Genomic DNA, 19366 nt, shown 5'->3' on the forward strand with positions numbered 1-19366 from the left:
TCCACACAGAAAGGACCCGGACCGCCCCACCTGGAGATCGAACCCAAGACCTTCTTGCTGTGAGGCGACAGTGCTACCCACTAAGCCACCGTGGTCCAGTAGAAAAATAATAAACTTTATGTTACACTTTTTCTTTCCATTTATTATTCATTATAAGGAAATAGCTTAATGTAAAAATTATAATTTTCCTTTTTGATCACAGGTTGGTCAATCCAATATAATAAAGTACTAAAGACAAACATTCATAAGTAGTTGTTTTAGTACATTACATTAAGCTTTTTTCACGTTTTTAGTTTGTTTGTTTATTAGGATTTTAACGTCTTGTTTTACACTTTGGTTACATTCATGACAGGAACGGTAGTTACTGGTTATACACTGGTTATATCAAACCATTAAACCATTGTCTTGGACAATTTAGTATCTCCAATTCACCTCACTTGCATGTCTTTGGACTGTGTGAGGAAACCGGAGCACCTAGAGGAAACCCACACGGACACGGGGAGAACATGCAAACTCCACACAGAAAGGACCCATACCTCCCTACCTGGGGACCCAGTGCTACCCACTTGGCCACCCTACAACCCTCACGTTTTTAGACACTTCATCAACCCAACAAATATTCACATGTACACCTGACCATAAGCCAGTTAAACACCCAGTTCACAACCAAAGGTCATCGATCTTAAATAGAAGTACATGAGTACCAACCTCCACTCTTTTATAAAGGGTTTCCACAGGAGTTTAAACTGTGTCAGTGGTCATTTCTGCTCATTCGGCCACTCGTGTTCCTCCACAGCAAATACCCTGTAAACGTCATACACGTAAATAAAGAAATTATTGAATTAATTAATGCTGTTTTTAAATCGATCGTGAATGACCTGATGGATACAGAATAGAGTCGTTTTATGTTTTAGATCAGAAGCACGTGTATCAATGGCTCATCGTTTTTGTTAGCATTAATTCATCAACATAAACACTGTGTAAGCAATCATACGGTCTTATTAAAAAGAGAGAGAGAGAGAGAGAGAGAGAGAGAGATGATATTCACCTGTTCATTCCTCGCATCAGTGTGTTTATGGATGAGTGATGGTATGAAACATCGTGGATATCCTAAAGCGAGCTCTGCTTCACATCAGTAGCGAGGGGAGACGCGACAACGCGGTTGGATGTCACTCACTAGAGCTGGAGGTTTCCGGGGGAGGAGGGAGGAAGAGCCAGCCCAACGTGAACATGGCGACTAACTAGAATTGACGTGCTCTAGATTTGTATTCATGCACCTTCTGTAACTGAGGAAACTGCAATGTTTTAATAATAGGATGCAGATGAGAAAGAGGAGGAAAAAGTTTGCGATTTCTACTTAGCAAGAAATGCAGCCAGCTTCGATGGATTTACAAAAGGGAAGTGAGTCAGTGAGCAACATGACTCGTTTCGATTCGAACTCACTTAGACTCTGATGTTTTGGTTGTTCCGCTTCCTTCCTTACACTCAGAAACCAACTCAGGAAAAACCCCAGCTGGATGGTCGTGGTCGCAGTGACTTGCAGACTGATATCTTGAAGGCAATTCGTAACTGACGACCCAAACACTACTAACGGTGAACTGAATCGGCTCATTATGCAGGTGTATCAACATAAAGAAACACCGATCCGAATAGATGACGATGTTAAATCGTTGACGGCTCGGTGGGTAGCACTGTCGTCTCACAGCAAGAAAGGTCCTGGGTTCGATCCCCAGGTGGGGTGGTCCGGGAGTTTCTGCGTGGGACTTGCACTGATGCATCTTGTGTAACCAGTTATTACCTGTCCTGTCATGAATGTAACCACTAGTGTAAAACATAATGTCAAAATCCTAACATATATATCTATATATACTTATATATATGAGTATGTATACTGGTGCTGGTCATAAAATTAGAATATCATGAAAAAGTTGATTTATTTCAGTAATTCCATTCAAAAAGTGAAACTTGTATATTATATTCATTCATTACACACAGACTGATATATTTCAAATGTTTATTTCTTTTAATGTTGATGATTATAACTGACAACTAATGAAAACCCCAAATTCAGTATCTCAGAAAATTAGAATATTGTGACAAGGTACAATATTGAAGACAAGTGGTGCCACACTCTAATCAGCTAATTAACTCAAAACACCTGCAAAGGCCTTTAAATGGTCTCTCAGTCTAGTTCTGTAGGCTACACAATCATGGGGAAGATTGCTGACTTGACAGTTGTCCAAAAGACGACCATTGACACCTTGCACAAGGAGGGCAAGACACAAAAGGTCATTGCTAAAGAGGCTGGCTGTTCACAGAGCTCTGTGTCCAAGCACATTAATAGAGGGGCGAAGGGAAGGAAAAGATGTGGTAGAAAAAAGTGTACTAGCAATAGGGGTAACCGCACCCTGGAGAGGATTGTGAAACAAAGCCCATTCAAAAATGTGGGGGAGATTCACAAAGAGTGGACTGCAGCTGGAGTCAGTGCTTCAAGAACCACCACGCACAGACGTATGCAAGACATGGGTTTCAGCTGTCACATTCCTTGTGTCAAGCCACTCTTGAACAAGAGACAGCGTCAGAAGCGTCTCGCCTGGGCTAAAGACAAAAAGGACTGCTGAGTGGTCCAAAGTTATGTTCTCTGATGAAAGTAAATTTTGCATTACCTTTGGAAATCAAGGTCCCAGAGTCTGGAGGAAGAGAGGAGAGGCACAGAATCCACGTTGCTTGAGGTCCAGTGTAAAGTTTCCACAGTCAGTGATAGTTTGGAGTGCCATGTCATCTGCTGGTGTTGGTCCACTGTGTTTTCTGAGGTCCAAGGTCAACGCAGCCGTCTGCCAGGAAGTTTTAGAGCACTTCATGCTTCCTGCTGCTGACCAACTTTATGGAAATGCAGATTTCATTTTCCAACAGGACTTACCAGTACATGGTTTAAGGACCATGGTATCCCTGTTCTTAATTGGCCAGCAAACTCGCCTGACCTTAACCCCATAGAAAATCTATGGGGTATTGTGAAGAGGAAGATGCGATACGCCAGACCCAACAATTCAGAAGAGCTGAAGGCCACTATCAGAGCAACTTGGGCTCTCATAACACCTGAGCAGTGCCACAGACTGGTGGACTCCATGCCACGCCGCATTGCTGCAGTAATCCAGGCAAAAGGAGCCCCAACTAAGTATTGAGTGCTGTACATGCTTATACTTTTCATGTTCATACTTTTCAGTTGGCCAACATTTCTAAAAATCCTTTTTTTTGTATTGGTCTTAAGTAATATTCTAATTTTCTGAGATACTGAATTTGGGGTTTTCATTAGTTGTCAGTTATAATCATCAACATTAAAATAAATAAACATTTGAAATATATCAGTCTGTGTGTAATGAATGAATATAATATACAAGTTGAATTTGAAAAAGTTGATTCATTTCAGTAATTCCATTCAAGAAGTGATTCTTGAATGGAATTACTGAAATAAATCAACTTTTTCATGATATTCTAATTTTATGACCAGCACCAGTATACATATATATACATATATATACATATGTATTATTATATTGTGGCACGCGAGCGTCGGGGCTGTGAGTGAGCTGCCCTTGGCAGTTCACTCAGTGGATTAGGAAAGACACTCATTCATACACACAGACATTCATACAACAGACAAACATAATGGCTGCCTATCCAGCCCTCACCATAGCCACCCCAGCCCCAACACTGGGCTACACGGCCACGGTAAGTACGGACAGCATGGCCGCAAGGGCTTCTGGGTAAAGCCCGTGGCGGCCCCCTAGCGGTGACGCTACAATATATATATATATAAATTGTTTCCTTTAACACATTGATGTGTCGTTGTGTGATGCTTGTGATAATTGTCCGTTCGGGGATGATCAATAAAGTGATCAATTGATCAATCAATATTATTAACATCTCTAAACGTTTACGTTTAACGTTAATTCTGTACTTTTACGACGGTCCCTGACTTGGTAGCGGCTGTGGGTGCTTTAACAGTTGGCTTTGCTTTGCTCTGGAAAGTCATGTTTCGAAAATTGGCTTCTGGTATAAAATTAATAATGTGTCGGTGTGTTTATATTTAAACTGACTTTAATAAGACTTAAAATTGAGGCTTATAAATCATTTCTTAATAATTAAAGTCAACTATTATTAAAGCACCACTGAGGAAAAAACTGACGTGCAGCTTTAAACGCTCGAGCTTCAATTGCTGTTTTTACTCAGAGAAAAATCCAGAAAACTCGACGGTTAGTTAGTTTGTTTGTTTGTTTGTTTATAAACTTAGTTGTTGTTTATCAATTCAGTTCAGTTATGAGACGTTGTTTTCATTCTATTGAATTATACTTTTAGCGCTTTAACAATACAGTTGAAAGTGAGTTTTAAATAGCATTATTTTTTATTTTCTATTTAGAGTGAGAAGTTTCGGAGGAAGTTCCCTTCAGAGGGGTTAGGGTGTAGTGATCACTTTAGAATGGACAGCAGCCAAAACAGAAGTTCACCTCACATTCAGATTTATTTTAACAGATTATCACAGGACTGTACAGCACAGGTTAGAGATGCCCTTTCTTTTATTATTACAAAAGAATTCTAAATGACTATTTCCAAATTCACAATTTCAGTTCATATAAATATATACAGTATATCACTGTTTGCTATATACTTCCTTTTTTGGCTTGCCATAATATATGCATAATACGTGCAGCCAACGGTGGGCAGTGAGGTTGGTGGATGAGTTCATGTCGCCCTGTAGTCACGCCACTGGTTACACCCTACACTCCCTAGCACAAAGTTCATGTCTCTGTACTCTGTCATTACATATATTATCATTATTTCATTTGTATCTATACATGATAAACACTTTACTGTTTCATGGACGGTCTTGATAATAAAACATGCTAATAAAAATCGTCCAACACAGCAGAAAACAAATAAATATAAAACACACTCATAATATTAGTTATAATAATAAAAAAACCCACTTGTGATTATGCGTGAAAAGTATTGGAAGTTATCAGGTTGAGGGAGAGGCATTTTAATAAACAAGTGTGTCTCATAAATTTTGTCCTTGTTTCCTTCCATGTGTCCACAAAGCTAGGAATCAAAAGAAAGATCAAACAATGTGCTTTATTTATTTATTATTTATATGTTTTGAAACTAACAAATGTGCTGCCATATTTGGACTGATTGACATTAAATTAATATTAAGGTCAGTTATTTTGTTTAAAAAAGACAAGCAACACAGACTGACCAGATTTTGTACTAAATTTCTTATTATCCTTTATGGTTATGTTGACGGGTGTGCAGCACAAATAATTCTGCTGCAATGGGAGATAGGAAATGTTGTTGCACTTGTCTAATTTCTGTTTTAACCACATTGTGTAGTAGCTTTGCTGCTTCTCTGCTACTCTTCACCTTTTACAACAGCATTTTTGTCTATTTTTAGTATGTGCTAAAGATAAATATGTTTTAGCAACAAAACATCCTTATTAATCTGTTATAAGTTAACTCTATGTAAAAATATTTCTTGCAAACAACAACAATCGTGCACCTTTTTTTATGTGTGTTTTTTTAACATATGTGTGTTATTTTATTTATTTATTTTCCCCGTACTTAATATTTTTTGGTGGCACCTGACCCACCATCACCCAAAATAAGGTAAAGCTTTAATTATGTATGAATATACAGTAGATCGTTTACATAATGCGTTACAGATATGTGTAAACCAACATGAAAAGTACCAAAAATATAATACACAACGGCCAATATTTGTAAAATAAATAAGTAAAAATTAAGTAAATGAACAGATTTAAACTAATATTGGGATGAAAGACGTTGGCAAATTTAAATCCATTTTTACTACCATGGCGCCATCTGGTGGATAAATAGTGTCAATACAAATTCAAAATTAGGGCCAGGTTGTTCTCAAATGTACACAGGTACCCTCCAAATAAAAAAAAAATTTGTTTCATCAGATTGTACGTATTTTATAATTTATTATACACGCATGTAATGTAATTTACTATTTGTGATGTTTTACTGTAGTTTACATACTATTACCCACATGTTGGTTTTTAAAACATATTACACTGGAGATAAGACTGGATGGATGGATGGATGGATGGATGGATGGATGGATGGATGGATGGATGGATGGATGGATAGATAGATAGATAGATAGATAGATAGATAGATAGATAGATAGATAGATAGATAGATCTATGAATAGATAGATAGATAGATAGATAGATAGATAGATAGATAGATAGATAGATAGATAGATAGATAGATAGACAGACAGATCTTTTTCACAGTACACTATCATAGCCACTCTTTTCTGTTTACATTTACATTTCCAGCATTTAGCAGACGCTTTTGTCCAAAGCGACTTACATATACAGTCTAAGCAACTGAGGGTTAAGGGCCTTGCTCAAGGGCCAACAGTGGCAGCCTGGCAGTAGTGGGGCTTGAACCAGCAACCTTTGGATTACTAGCCCAATACCTTAACCACTAGGCTACCACAATTATTAAACTTAATTGTATTATATATCAATTATTAATAACTGCTTTGTTACTTAAGTGTCTCATATCTACAGTATATGTGCTTTCAGACAACAGTTCCACTAAAGGTTTGCTGATAAAATAAAAATGGTATTTATAAAATTGTATATGGTTTTGACAGTACAGCCCTGGCTGCATAGTGTTTCATTAGCTCTCCTGAAAATATTTTTATCATCTCCACTTGATGAATAACTGGTTAAAATGTACCTTTCCATTTTTGCAACTGTAAGAACTAATCTGAAACATGTAGGTATGCTTTGCCCAGATTTTTAGAAGGGCAGTGGTATTACCAGATTGCTTTACCTGATCGCAGTACACTGATGGTTTTATAGCTAAGAAGCTATGCTGCCATTAGTATTTTTAAATATATATCCACTAAAAATCAGAATGTAAAGTTGGGCCCACACATTTCAGACATCATGTCAATACAGATTGACATAATGTCAATGCAGGAGAGGGTGTTCTTTTTTCTGTACAAGCTCTACACCAGTGGCTACACAACACTGAAGAGATTTATCAAAATAATTCATTTGTGGAAGACACAGTTGTCTTTTCCAACAATGGTAAATATACTTATGGAAGAGAGTTAGACCATCTTACCATATGATGTGCCAATATACACCTGAAACTAAACGATGCAAAGGTGTTTTAAATGCTGGATGACCTCTGCAAACACCCCTCTGTCTGCAACTGACAATCTACTGTTTCACAGATAAACCCTATGTGTTCAAAGCAAGTAATTTTACACATATAGCAAATCATTGAACATTCTTAATCACCAATATGGCCGGCGATGTGCTGTATTCTGGGAATTCAACACATTGCTGGAGGTTCACATAAACATTAGTGCATCCTGGGTGAAGTCGGGATGGCCGCTCGTTTACGTCCTAGCATGCTCCTCGGCGCAATATATATGGCTTATGGTTAAGGCTCGAAAAAATGTGCTTCATTTCACAGACCTCTTTTTTAAAAATCGCAGATTTCACAAATTTTTTAAGAAAAGGGCCACATTTTATGGCAGTCATTAAATTACACTTATACATTGAATGATGTCTGTGTTCACCCCACTCTGCATCCACATAATCGGTTTTCCAAACTCAGTTATCAAAGTCGTGTTTTTAGCTGCTTTAGACTTCGACATGTTGGACATTTTGTCTAACCGATTGGTAATGTAATCAAGTCTTTAGAGTTTGCTCTTTTTTATAAAGAAATAAATAAACTGTACATAGACAAACTGAGGTGCAGCACAGACTACAGACAGATGATCATGTGTGTAGAGAGACACACTTTTGCATTGATTATGAAATCCCCAAAGGGACAAAAAACACTCAAGACGTAAACACATACATCAAACATTGTCAGCACACTTCACCACAAAAAAATCTGTTACACCGTATGCCGTACGATTGCTAGGACCACCTTGTATTGCGTATTTCGACTCATATTTTATATGCGATGCAAATAAAAAATGTCAAATTGCTAAACACAAACCTTGAATTTTGAATTTCTCAGCAAATTGCATATTACACGGAAAACGGCTCATTTCACGGTCCGTGACGCGATTTTCACGGCCGTGAATTATGTAGGGTTTTTGTTATGGTGGAGGTCATGTCTAAATATAGAGGTCGTACTAGTCAATATAAGATAAGAAACCTTCTTTATTCCAACAGGGTGCTTAGTCTTTCAATCTGGCAACCCATCATAAGCAGTTCTGTTGTGTTTTTGCGGCCCCTGCAGGCGGAGCATGGAAGCGCAACAACACTGCAGAGCAGACACCCAGGCGCAGCTTTCAATATTTGCAGTACCAGGCACCAGTCGGCAGTGTAGTGACGAAGAGAGAGTTAAAGAGAACAGAAACACATTGATTACCAGTCAGTACTCAACGTTCACCCGAACCACACCGGGAACTGACATGGTCCCTGCTACTGAGGACATGTGGAGCACTGGAGTGATGTTCTGATCGCAAAGTCTTTAGTGGAAGAGATTCCTGTATTGTAACTGGCTTCTGCAAAGTTTGGAGGTAAGAATGCATGAACTTAAATCAATACATGTGAATGTATGCAATGGTTTAGTGAATTGCATATGCATGCATGCATGTGAGTGCGTATTGTTTTTACTGGAGATCGCACATGAATCCATGTATTGCAGTGCAATGTATTCATCTCTTCATTGGCATTTTAAGTTTGATTCATTGATTCGTTTGCTCATGTTGCGCAATCAATAGTTTTATCTCTTTGCATCACAATCTCAAAATCTCCAGTACTGAATTAACCCCAAATAAATACACATAGATATAAAGGGAACTGCGCACTTCAGTATAAGGAAAAACATCCCAGGAATGCACAGACACGCTCGTATGTCTTCATGTTCAAACTTGGTCAGACTTGAATTTTAAGTTTCCCCACCTTGAAGCCATGCTTTATTTTAGATTAAAGTCGAGACGTGCCACATCTCTGGCACATCTGCTGCAGCAGCCCTGCAGCATCACTGAACGCTTTCATACTGGCACCCAGAAATAAGTCAAAAATAACCATGTCAGTTTTGGCACCAAACAATTTAAGGTTGAAGTCAAGCGTTTGCATGCACTATAAGCTCGAAAGTATTTGGACACCTGACATGATGAGCTTGTATCCCGTTTCAAAATCAAATGCTTTTGAAATCAAGTGACCTCTATGTGATCTTTTCGGCTATAGCAACATTAACTCCTCAGAGAAGGCTTCTCACAAGACTTTGAAGTATGCCTGTGGGAATTTGTGGCCATTTAGCCAAAAGAGTTGTATGTGTATGGCTGAGCACTGATGTTGATCAAGAAAGCCTTAATTGATGTATCAGTTTATTTCAAAGCTGTTCAGTGGGGATGGGGTCAGGACTGCGAGCAGGCTACTGTAGTGCACAGGGTCACAGTAATGCTAGAACAGGAAAGGGCCTTCCCTAGACTGTTGCTCCAAAAAGTTGGAAGCACATAATTTCCTTTTTATAATCGATTTATTACACCTGTTAGAAATTGCTGTGGCCGAAAACCATGAATTCAATAAATAGAAGGGGTGTCCTAGTACTTTTGTCTGTGTAATGTGTATTCGAAGCTGCACAGTCAAGACCTAGTCTTATTGTCTGTTACTAAGCAGTTCTAATTTTTTTATAAAAAATGATTATACCAGCAGTAAACGTAGCACTTTAATTATTAGTGTAAACACAGATTGCGTTGGGGTGCTTTGTTGTTATGATGTAAGGTCATGTGTCCATGAGCTGAAGCTGAGGTGCAATACTGTTCTGAAGCTGGAAAATGATCCAAAAATACAGACGTTTTAGAGTAGCATAGTTAAATTTGTCCAACATGAAGCAGTTATGTAAGGAAGAGTGAGCTGACATTCAGCCACATCAATTTATATTGACAAATAGTAAATTAATGAAATCATTTAGTGGAAATAATTGCTAGTAAAGATGGTGCAACCAGTCATTAATTAAGAAGGCATTTCAATTACATCAATTACATTTTCTCAAGGGTAATACTGTATATGTGCTTAAAAAATTATTACTTAAATAAAATGAAATGTAATTTTTTTTTAATGTTGTGTTTTTACCTAAGCGCTCTTAAAATGTCTCCTTTAATTATTCAAAAGCATTTAGTGTAGTAAATATACAGTGGTCAAGAAAATAAGAAAATCGTTTGACATGATTGTTGTTCTTTACATGGAATAACATTACAGGCTTTATATTAAAACTGCTGAGCTCTTTTTGTGGTCTACATTTGAAATATTCTGTATATTTAGTAACTAGTCCAATTTTAAGTTACCTTCAAATAGCTTCGGCTGTAGTATTTATTTACTAGTAACATTTAAAATTCTTTCATTTTTTGCAATTTTTGTTCTGTTAATGCAAGTAATTTATTTATGGTGGTGCAGTTAGTATAAAAACTGCTGCACAGCTTTGTATTTGGAACATGGGGATGATTCTCACCGTGTCATATTCATTATCTGTCTGGAGTCTGAATGTTTTATCTTGAGTATGGCAATTTTCTTTCCTCTTCCAAAACATGTAGCTGGTGAATTGGCTGCCCTTAATTAACCCCAAGTTTGAGTGATTATGTGAGCACATGTTGTTCTGTGATCTAGTGCCACTGTGCTCAGTGTGTATTCTTATTTTGTTTACCAGCATGTTTCTCAAATTAACAAATAATTGATTTGCTAAGAAAAACAGAAACATCATTTATTACTGTGTAGCTATCTAGTCTTTGCCTTTGTACACTGACCGGTAATGCAGTGTTGGCATAAAGGTATCCGCCCTCTGTTTCAGACTCAGTCCTGGACTCCAGAATCACTAGTGTCTTCTGTATTTCTGGCATGTACACCAATTTATTAAAAAATTTATTATAACTGTAATGTTGTAATGTTGATAATTGGCCATCATTTGTCAGTAGTTAACAGATGAACAGTAAGCTCATAAAACACATCATAGAGTTTCATGTAAACAAAGTCTTTATACTTTATTTTATGAAAACACTGTAATGTAGTAAAAACTGCAGTAATGTAGAACTATAAGATGGACATAAACACCATAAATGACCCCAGCATGCCCAATGTAGATTTTAAACAAAGTCAGTTTTTCAAAGTTTCTGTTTATGGTTTTGCCCAGTTATTTATTTTCTTTTAGTTATAATAAATGTTTGTACTTTTGTTACCTGGTTAAGTCTCCTGAAATTCGGCTCATCATCATTTATCTAATCTTAGTTTTTTATTAGGTTCTACTTGTTTCATTATTGTGATGTTGTTGTTCGTTGTTGTTCATAATGGTATGTCTTGGGTAGGTTGTGAGTTCTTTGTTTCTGTCTTAGTTTGTAGGTTTTCTTTAAGTCTTCTCATTGATGCCTTCTTCTTGGACCATACATTAAATTTTATATATACTGATCAGCCATAACATTAAAACCACCTCCTTGTTTCTACACTCATTGTCCATTTGATCAGCTCCACTTACCATATAGAAGAACTTTGTAGTTCCACAATTACTGACTGTAGTCCATCTGTTTCTCTTCATGCTTTGTTACCCTTTCATGCTGTTCTTGAATGGTCAGGACCCCCACAGGACCACCACAGAGCAGGTATTATTTAGGTGGTGGATGATTCTCAGCACTGCAGTGACACTGACATGGTGGTGGTGTGTTAGTGTGTGTTGTGCTGGTATGAGTGGATTAGACACAACAGTGCTGATGGAGTTTTTAAACACCTCACTGTCACTGCTGGACTGAGAATAGTCCACCATCCAAAAATATCCAGCCAACAGCGCCCCGTGGGCAGCGTCCTGTGACCACTGATGAAGGTCTAGAAGATGACCAACTTAAACAGCAGCAATAGATGAGCGATCGTCTCTGACTTTACATTTACAAGGTGGACCAACTAGGTAGGAGTGTCTAATAGAGTGGCCAGTGAGTGGACACGGAATTTAAAAACTCCAGCAGCGCTGCTGTGTCTGATTCCACTCATACCAGCACATCACACACTAACACACCACCAATATGTCAGTGAGAATGATCCACCACCTAAATAATACCTGCTCTGTGGTGGTCCTGACAATAAAGAACAGGGTGAAAGCAGACTGAACAAAGCATGCAGAGAAACAGATGGACTACAGTCAGTAATTGTACTACAAAGTGCTTCTATATGGTAAGTGGAGCTGATAAAATGGGCAGTGAGTGTAGAAAAAAAGGAGGTGGTTATTTAAATACATTAAATATTTATATGTGTGTGTTTTTGGTATGGATATAATAACCCTGTCTACCAACACCAAATGTGAATATCTGACTGGCCCAAATAAATCTATACACACTCTTTTGCAATCATGCAATCACACATTATTCCTTTTAGCCAGTTTAAGACAAGCAGAAATTCGTGCTTGCATCTCGTTCTTATTGGAATGTTTACAGACTTCACGTTTGGTAAACATTTGGGGTCCAACTGGGAATATTGTTAGTACAGGCAGAAAGAAAAATCAATTGAAATTTAAGAGCGAAAGACATATAAAGACAGGCGTAGGAGTGTGCTAACAAAGAAAAGCAATTACTGCGAGCTTCATTACACAGATTGGTGCAGAATGGGTAATTTAGTGAGTTGCTGTAACACTTCTATAGATGTAAAAGTGGGTGTAATTGCAGTCAATCTGAGACTTTCTGATTTATATTTACTGCAAGTCTGTATAATAGGAGCAAGTCAGGAACACCTTCACTCCAGCTGCAGTGTTCCAGAAACACTGCAGAGAGGTGGCCCTGAACAGCAGGGGGAAATCATTCAAGACCTCAGTGCTAATGAATCCGTATGTGAGGATGGAAGAAAAAATGTCTCTCATTAGGAACCGAGATGAGGTCCCACATGTAGAGTTACCACATTAGGTCAGTGTGTCCAAGATATGGCAGACTGACGACGTATTAACCTGACATCTCTGTAATTACATTTTTGAGTATAATATGAGAACCAGGTGACATACCACCCCCCCTTTTCATCCCTACTACTTCTATATTATTATTGCCCATTATTAGCCTGAGTTGGTATCGTCTTTGCACATTTTCTAATTTATCATGCTAAAGTGGGCCAGGTTAATTCGGTTGCTGTGCTTCCTCATTGTGAATGAACTTAGTTTGTTTATTAGGATTTTAACGTCTTGTTTTACGCTTTGGTTACATTCATGACAGGAACGGTAGTTACTCATTACATAAGATTCATCAGTTCACAAGAATATTACACAGTCATGGACAATTTAATATTTCCAATTCACCTCACTTGCACGTCTTTGGACTGTGGGAGGAAACCGGAGCACCCGGAGTAAACCCACATAGACATGGGGAGAACATACAAACTCCACACAGAAAAGACCCAGAACGCCCCACCTGGGGATTGAACCCAGGACCTTCTTGCTGTGAGGTGACAGTGCTACCCACTTGAACTTGTTAGTAAAAAATATCAATTGTAGTAACTGACTTGGTTTTAAATAGGATCATGCTCACTCTGCATGGTCAGTGATATTTTATTGGATTTGGGTGAACAATTTGCTCTGCTTGTCTCTGGCGATCTGTGGAAATAAAAGCTAATGGGACTGAGAATGAATCTAGGACTCAACAACATGGCTGTCCAATTCACAACTTGAATATGAATTAAAATTTTAAATCTTAGGATACAAGATTCAATCTAAACATCTGGTACAGTCGTCACAAAAAAAAGTTCTTGGTGATGGCAGGTTGAATCTACGTATTTGTGACAGCTGTATCAGATCTTTAGACTGAATCTGGGATATTTAGATCTGAAAATGTTAATTAATATTAAAGTTAAATTGGACACCCATGTTACCAGATGACTTAAAAGCAGCGAGAGCAACAATCATACAAAAACACTTCACATAAAACCCCTCTGCTCTGTCTGAAATGACAGCTTTTAGTCACAAAAATGAAACTCTTTAGCAATATTCAAATCATCGTGGTTGAGGAAAGAAGCAGTTCCTATATCATCTCAGGAACACCAAACCCACAGTGAAGGAAAAATGTGGAATCATCACGATATGTTATTTAAGAACACAAATAACGTGTTGTATGGCTTTCTCTTTAAGTCACAGTTACAGGTTGCATTTCTTGATGCAGAGGTAGACTGTGTTAAGTGACAGTGGTTTTCTGAGGTAGATCAGAACCCATTTGGCTTTATTTATTACAGTAGCATGATGGTATCTCATGAAATGTTGTCTGAGGGTTTCAAGTTTGTGCACTTTTATTAGTTGTTTACAGGCATGTACGGTTGATGGTGAAATACAAAATTATTAGCTGTTTTTGTGCTGAGAAATGTTCTTTTTGGACTGATTGACAATTATTTAATGAAATTTGGCACAAAGTTGTGAGCCATGACCCATTTTTGTGGATCCTCCTAATGCCCAATCATGATACCCTTAACTGTTACCAATTGTACCAACTGTTACCCCTAATTGTGGAATGTTTTAAAATGGCTTTGCTTAAAGTTTCTTTAAAGTTTTATTTTGCCTGTACCAACTTTTTTGAGTGTTGGGAGTGTCTTTGAGTGTCTGAATTTGTTTATATTCAAAACATATATTTAAGTTGGTCAACAATAACATTAAAAATAATTTATTTGGACTTTGTCAGTTAAATAAAGGTTCAAGCGAATCGACAAATCACAGGTTCTTGCTTTTATTGCATTTTACAAAATTGTCCAGCTGTTTCAGAAGCAGGGTTTATGTATTTATTTATGAATCTTTATAAGTTTAAAAGTTATTATGTGTAAAAATTGCAGATATAGGCTCTGGAAGTACAGTGCTATGAAAAAGTATTTGCCCTCTTTCAAATTCCTTTTTTTTGCCTCTATGTCAAGTTCGACATGTCAAAATCGAATATTAGACAATGACAATTAAAATAAACGGCAGATAAAAGTCACAAATGATCATTTGGTATATTGAGAAGCATAGTCAAACACCAACTGACTCCTTACTCAATCATTTAGTCCACAAAATGAAATGTATAATTTGGTTGAACTATACTGTAGCTCTGTTAAGTTAATGTTGAAACATCACTTCAATAAAACTTTCCAACAATGCAAAGTGGCTAAAAGGTCTCTGCATCATCTCATTACATAAATCATGATGGCATTTGTTAAATAATACTTTTCAAATGTTACACATCTAATCAAACGTCCAAGTTTTCCATTTCATTTTTTTTGTTACATAGTTAATTTTACCATATCTTCTTGGCTACCAACACTAACTGTGTTTACTTTTAGGAAACCTAAAAAATGTCTGGCACATTATGTTGAAATTATACAAGCGTTCATCTGACTAAACTTCCAATGTTCCTTTATCTCATGTACCATACTGGCATTAGTTACACAGTAAAAGAGATGAACATGCAAATTCAGCAGCGGGCTATGTTTAGAATTACGCCCTTCCTGATCTTGTGAATGGAGACTCGGCTTATCTCTGGCACCATAACAGTCAAAACACAGGAAGCCACGCTCAGCCTCTGACCTCTCCAAGTCCTGTGTTAAAATGGCTGGTAAACAGGAAACAGTCCCACTGATGGTGTTACAGGATGACACACCACTGTTTTACAGCTGTAGGTGTTTTTAGTGTAAATAAGTGACCGCTGGAAAGTTCCTTTGCTGGAATATTTTCAGTATTTGGAGTGTTTTATCTGAGGCAGCTTCATTATGGTCATGTTATAATGTTCATTTAGCTTTAATAACGGCTTCATTATGTCCATGGCTGGCATAATAATTTAAGCTTACTCTGAAACATTAAAATTCCAGCCCAGTGCAAGCCACTTTTTCATACCTAGGGGTAATTTAGAGCAGTCAGTACATAGTTTGTGTATTTTTGGAGGTGGGAAGAAATCTTCATAGACACAGAAAGAAAATATCTACTCTTTACAGTGACCTGTGGCAAGGATTGAGTCTGGATCCTGAGGACCCATTGCCTGCTGCTATACAGTGCAACCTTGTATCTTGTATCACCTTGTATCTTCAAGCAAGAATAGGCAAAAAAATCTGCTTTAAAGTTGGCATTTTGGAACAATGCTCTAGCACACCAGCGCTGGGATTCTGAACTCCCCAAGTTCGAATCCCAACTTTGCTACCAATCATCTGGCATCCCTTAGCAGGCACAATTGGCAGTACCTGCACCAGACAAAATTAGCCACTAAAGTCTGCTGGGTGGAAAAAAAACAGACTACAAGGTCTTCACGGACTTTGATGCTGTGTAAGGACTCTGGTTAGTTGCCTGAGGTGCCTGTACAGAGGTGGAGTACAAGCGGGGGGGTTGGTGTGTAACGATTTTGTATCCTTAGTTACCAAATGATTAAAAACTATAAATAATAGGAAAGGCGAATAAAACTCTGTCTTAACCCTTTGATGCACAACCTGGGTCAAAAGTGACCCGACTGAGTTTTTATTTTCTATATCTTTGCAATAAATTAATTTCATCATTCAAGCTTTCATGATGAAATGATTTCTGATGGGGTTATTGACATAAAATTTTCACCGGATGTCGGTAACAACCCAAATAATCAACACATACAAAGAAATCATAACAAATAAATCCATAAATTAAGTTATGTTTAATAAAGTGGAATGACACAGGGAAAAAGTATTGAACACGCTTACTGAAATTTCTTTAATATTTAGTAGAAAAGCCTTTGTTGGTAATGACAGCTTTAAGACGCCTTTTGTATGGAGAAACTAGTTGCATGTATTGTTCAGGTGTATTTTTGGCCCATTCTTCCAGACAAATCTTGAAGGTTCAGGCGGCCTCTTCTGTGAACTCTGATCTTCAGTTCTTTCCATAGATTTTTAATTAGATTCAAGTCGGGTGATTGACTGGGACATTCTAGCAGCTTTATTTTCTTTCTCTGAAACCATTTAAGAGTTTCCCTGGCTGTGTGTTTGGGATCATTGTCTAGTTGAAATGTCCATCCTTGTTTCATCTTCAGCATCCTGGTAGATGGCACCAGATTCTTATCAGGAATGTCTCGGTACATTTCTCCATTCATCCTTTCTTCAATTAAATGAAGTCTGCCAGCACCATATGCTGAGAAACAGCCCCACACCATGATCTTCCCACCTCCAAACTTCACTGTTGGTATGGTGTTATTAGGGTGATGTGCAGTTCTATTTCCCCTCCAAACATGGTGTGTGCTATGACACCCAAAGAGTTTAATTTTGGTCTTATTTGACCAGACTATATTCTCCCAGTATTTTATAGGCTTGCCCACATGTTGTGCAGCAAACTTTAAACAAGCTTTTTCTACAGCAATGGAGTCTTGCACGGTGAGCGTGCATAGAGGCCATGGTGGTTAAGTGCATTACTCATTGTTTCCTTGTAAGAAGAGTATCTGCTAATTCCAGGTCTTTCTGAAGCTCTCCGCAAGTGGTCCTTGGCTCTTGGACAACTCTTCTGATTATTCTTTTAACTCCTCTGTCAGAAATATTGCAAGGAGCACCTGGTCATGGTTTATGGTACAATTATGTTCTTTCTGCTTCTGAGTAATGGTTCCAATGGTGCTTACTGGAACATTCAGAAGTTTAGAAATACGTCTGTAACCAATACCATCAGTATGTTTTGCAACAATAAGGTTTCGAAGGTCTTGAGCGAGCTCTTTGCTTTTACCCATCACAAGATGCTTCTTGTGTGACAACTTGGTGATAAAAAATGTTTATATAGGCCAACAATTAGGACTAAACCAGCTGATATTAATTTGCACTGATAGGGGCAGGATTGCTTTCTAAATAAGTACAGATTTCAGCTGGTGCTTTGGCTTTCCATCCCTTTTTGCACCTCCTTTTCTTCATGTGTTCAATACTTTTTCCCTGTGTCATTCCACTTTATTAAACATAACTTAATTTATGGATTTATTTGTTATGATTTCTTTGTATGTGTGAAATATTTGGGTTGTTACCGACATCCGGTGAAAATTTCATGTCAATAACCCCATCAGAAATATATTTCCTGAGAAAAATGTTAGTGTTCAATACTTATTTTCCCCGCTGTATATACCAAAAAGATACTCAGTAATACATGAAATAACATAGGAAATGAATATGGGTCATTTTCCACCCATGTTGTGCATTAGAAGAAGTTTGCTTAGCTTGTGCATCAAAGTGTGTTGCAGTAGTTTATGTTTATTTTTGCAGAATTTTATATATACAGACTATTACTAAGTTGGTTATTTATTGCATGTTACAAAATGTTCCAGATGTTCCAGACATTGTGTTTGTGTAAAAATTCTTTGCTACAAACTACATTTAAATTCTGCTTTAATAATTTGCTGGGTATAACGTGTAGTGTTTGTTTATTAGGATTTTAACGTCTTGTTTTACGCTTTGGTTACATTCATGACAGGAACGGTAGTTACTCATTACACAAGGTTCATCAGTTCACAAGATTATATCGAACACATGGACATGGTCATGGACAATTTAGTATTTCCAAATTACCTCACTTGCATGTCTTTGGACTGTGGGAGGAAACCGGAGCACCCGGAGGAAACCCACACAGACACGGGGAGAACATGCAAACTGCACACAGAAAGGACCTGGACCGCCCCACCTGGGGATTGAACCCAGGACCTTCTTGCTGTGAGGCGACAGTGCTACCCACTTAGCCACCCAATGTGTAGTGTTCTTGTTTACAGGAACTGAAAGTGTTTGTGTATAACGAGACAAAGCAGAATTTCACTCTGAGCCTGTTTCTTATCGTTTCACTTTCTCATTTTTAATTTTTTACTGATGTGAGCATTGATTATCATCCCAATATCTTACATTTTTTTCTCTCAACGTGTATCAAATTTATATATAATTAGATATAATAGTAGTTATTTCCCTGTAGCTTTCCCTCTCCCAGCCTCTACAGAGATGCCGACTGGTCCAACATTATTTATATGTTATTTATAGGTTGCATATAGGTAGCTGAGATACAGAATATCTGAGGGTTTACACAGCAGTATATCAGTCAGATCGCTTCACCAGTTTAAAATTCCAAAGGAAAAGGAATGTAAACAAACAAGCTGTTTGAGCAGGTACAGAGATGAAGTTAAAAACGATGTGTTTGCTTAGCATACAGTAAAACTCTGAGGTTTGTAATGGTGAGATGTAATCATATAGTGCAGGCAAAGAGATCTTGTCAGCACAATACATTTTGAGGTTTTGGGCGACTGGGGTGGTGATGTGTAATGTGTGAAAAAGCTTAAATAACTTAAAATGTGATGTGACTATGGACTATAGAGTTTGCAGGGCAAAATGTGATTTTTTTTAGATTTGAAACAAATGTATTT

The 19366-nt window shown here is 37.6% G+C and overlaps 2 protein-coding genes across 10 annotated transcripts in view; one reads left to right on the forward strand and one right to left on the reverse strand.

Moving 5' to 3' along the window:
• The window catches only part of LOC134326124 (equilibrative nucleoside transporter 2), a 35748-nt gene extending 34562 nt beyond the window's left edge, over nt 1-1186 (reverse strand). Inside the window, exons 1-2 of the mRNA XM_063008333.1 lie at nt 1049-1186; nt 709-804 (exon numbers count right to left, since the gene is read on the reverse strand). The gene's annotated coding sequence lies outside the window, so the exon portion shown is untranslated. The remainder of the gene's footprint in view (nt 1-708; nt 805-1048) is intronic.
• Nucleotides 1187-8374: 7188 nt separating this feature from the next.
• LOC134326609 (RAS guanyl-releasing protein 2-like) overlaps nt 8375-19366 on the forward strand; it is an 84447-nt gene continuing 73455 nt past the window's right edge. For all 9 annotated transcript variants that reach the window (XR_010014543.1, XR_010014542.1, XR_010014546.1 and 6 more), the window contains exon 1: nt 8375-8584. The gene's annotated coding sequence lies outside the window, so the exon portion shown is untranslated. The remainder of the gene's footprint in view (nt 8585-19366) is intronic.

The sequence above is a fragment of the Trichomycterus rosablanca genome, chromosome 14, assembly GCF_030014385.1.
Source record: "Trichomycterus rosablanca isolate fTriRos1 chromosome 14, fTriRos1.hap1, whole genome shotgun sequence".
NCBI classification, from domain to species: Eukaryota; Metazoa; Chordata; class Actinopteri; order Siluriformes; family Trichomycteridae; genus Trichomycterus; species Trichomycterus rosablanca.